Here is a 2,865-nt window from a genome sequence, read left to right on the forward strand (position 1 = left end):
TCCTGACATCTTTAAATTCCCTTCCTGTGTTTGGGGAAATTCCCTGGCTCATGATCGCACATTGCCGCCCGTCCCCTCCTGCCCCCACCAATGCCTCCTTAAGAGAGAAGCTATTTAGAATACCTCTTGCTCCTCAGGCGCAGGTAAGAGACAGCCTTCACCGACATGACACCCACTGGAGACTTTGATTGGGAAGCTAACGTCATAAAGACGTGGAACCCGTTCTGCTGACCATAGCGGCCAAGTAGCCAGCTAGCTCCCAGTGACCAAGGTTCCAAATTGCATCCGAGCCCTGCACTCAGGTACGTGAACGTGATGTTTGTGTCCAGGGATGTCTTCTATTTGTGATAGAATCTGGCCACTGTTCTTTGCTATTGGGCATTCAGGTTTGTTCCTCAGGACCTCTCAGAATCTCTGGGTTGTTGATATACTTGAACAAATGCATTTTCTGCTGAAACTGGCTCAAATGGGTTTCTGACATTTGCATCTGGGAACCCAGGTACTCATAGCTCTATACACTGCAAATGTCAGATGCCCAAAGGGCATTTGTTGGTTTGTGAAACCTAAAACCCCCAGGAGTCTGTAGTCTCAGATATGGTCAGACAGGGACTAGGACTAGCTGCATAATTTGCAAAAGAAAATAAAACTGCTAGATGCTCATTCATGTCTGACTGTGACCCCACGGACGGCAGCCCACCAGGCTCCTCTGTTCATGGAATTCTCCAGGCAAGAATGCTGGAGTGGGTTGCCATTTCCCACTCTAAGCCATCTTCTTGACCCGGGGATTGAACCCACGCCTCTCACATCTCCTGCACTGGCAGGTGACTTCTTTACTGTAGCCCCGAGAGAAGCCCAGGTAATTTGCAAGGCCCAGCACAAAATGAAAGTTCAAGACCCTTTTCCAAAGAGTGCTGAGGATTTCAAGATGACAGTGTAAGAGCCTGAAAGCAGGCACAGGGTCCTTCTAAGTGCAGAGCCCATTGTGACGGCGCAGACGGCCTGCCCACAGCGCTGGCTCTGCTCCAGGACGCCTGTGTCTTTCTCATCCTCCTTCCTGGTTCTGTCAAGTCCCAACTGACCCGTTGCCTGCCCACGCATCCCGTGTTCCAGAGGGGAAGGCTGGGTTCCCACAGTTAAGGCTCAGAGCCCAGTTGCATCCGCAGCGTGTCCAGGCACGCTTAGCGCCATTGCACTGATGGGCCCAGTATTTGGACTGTGGTCTTAGCTCTGGCTCCCAGCCTCTGTGGGGAGGATGGGTGTGCGGGGGATTTCTAAGGACATGCTCCCAGGGGAGGCCTGTGGGGAAGCAGGGAAGGGGAGGAAATGAAGCAAAGGTGGGATCCCTCACAGAGACCCTCGCAGGGGCTCCAGAGCATGAGTGATGCCTCAGAGTTGTCTGCACCTGAGACAGGGAGGCTGACTTTTCAACACTCCCTGTGTGCACCCTGCAGGCATTGATTAAGGGCCACGCCCCATGTGGGTGGGCACATGTCTTCCCAGGCTTTCTGTGCCAATGGACAACGTGGCTGTTGTCCCCTAGACTGAGGACCAGCTTCTATAAAAGACACGCAGGGGTTTGCTCCTGGAGGTCAACACTGAAGTGAAGGGAGAGGTCCCGGAGTGGTACAGGAATCTAGAGCCCTGGATTTAAGGACATTCCAGAGTCCTGACCCTACCTGAAGTGGCCCTGAGAAAATGCTAACGTGAGAGACCCCACATTTCCACTGGGAATGTTTGTGCCAGGGAGTCAGGAAATACCAGGTGATGGGCCAGTGGGGACTAGAAGATCATGCATATTACCCTAACATTTAAAAAATTAATCTTAGCCTACCTAAGTAATGCAAAACTCAGATTCCCTCTTTTGAAATGAATGAATTGCATAACAGTGTTCTGTAAGAACTCTGTGAGCTTCTGAGTCTGTCACTGGAAAAATCTTCGCACAGACTCTGCTCATTGCTTTTGACACCCGCAGTTAGTCATAGGTGACTACTGATGGGTCTTGAGAGGTGCATATCATTAGATTCATTAAGGACAGGGTCCTAGAAGAATAGGATTCATTATTAACAAGGAAATTTATGAACACATTTTAATAACAGCCTTGTGAAGTGCAATTCACATACCATACACTTTCCCTATTTAAAAGGTAGAATTCTGTCACTTTTAGTCTATTTAGTAAAATTGGGCAATGACTACCACAGTCAGCTTTAGAAAGTTTTCATCAAAAAGATAAAACTTCTGTCAAAAAAAGAAACCCCAGACCCATTAGTATTCTTTTTAAGGATTTGAAAATCCTTAGTCCTAAGCAAAAAATGTTTAGGGCTGGTGGACCATCCCTCTAGTTCCTAATTTCAGGAAACATCCAGAAAACCCTCAGGGAAAGGGTAGCTCTAGAAAGTCCCCCATTATCTTCCCGTGGTTGGGAGAATCATGACTTTGAGTGCCTTGCTTTTTTTAATATTTATTTATTTGGCTGTACCAGGCCTTAGTTGCTGCACAGGGGATCTTCACTTGTGGCGTGTGAACTCCTTGTTGGGACATGTGGGCGCTAGTTCCCTTACCAGGGATTGAACCTGGGCCCTCTGCATTGGGAGTGCAGAGTCTTAGCCACTGGGCTACTAGGGAGGTGCACTGAGTCTGATCGTCAGACTCAGTGACAGGCACATCAACAGAAAAAAAAAAAAAAAGAGAGAAAGACTCTATCAACCCAGTCAGGCCATGGCAGTAAGTCAGGCCTGGGTCACAGTCCAAGAGAAACGTGAGCATTTGCATCCCCAGCTATCTCCAGGGCAGACGGGGCAGAGGTGTAACCAGTTTCCTTCCTCATCACCACGGGGACCTCAGGTCATCCCTAATGAGGTCGTGTAT

General features: G+C 49.0%; 1 non-coding gene across 1 annotated transcript; it reads right to left on the reverse strand.

Annotated features, from left to right (window-relative positions):
• Positions 1-2,549: 2,549 nt before the first annotated feature.
• On the reverse strand, positions 2,550-2,622 carry TRNAG-CCC (transfer RNA glycine (anticodon CCC)). The gene has a single exon. It is a non-coding gene; the product is annotated as a tRNA-Gly (tRNA).
• Between the last annotated feature and the right edge of the window lie 243 nt (positions 2,623-2,865).

This window comes from Dama dama, chromosome 24 (assembly GCF_033118175.1).
Source record: "Dama dama isolate Ldn47 chromosome 24, ASM3311817v1, whole genome shotgun sequence".
In the NCBI taxonomy this organism is placed as follows: Eukaryota; Metazoa; Chordata; class Mammalia; order Artiodactyla; family Cervidae; genus Dama; species Dama dama.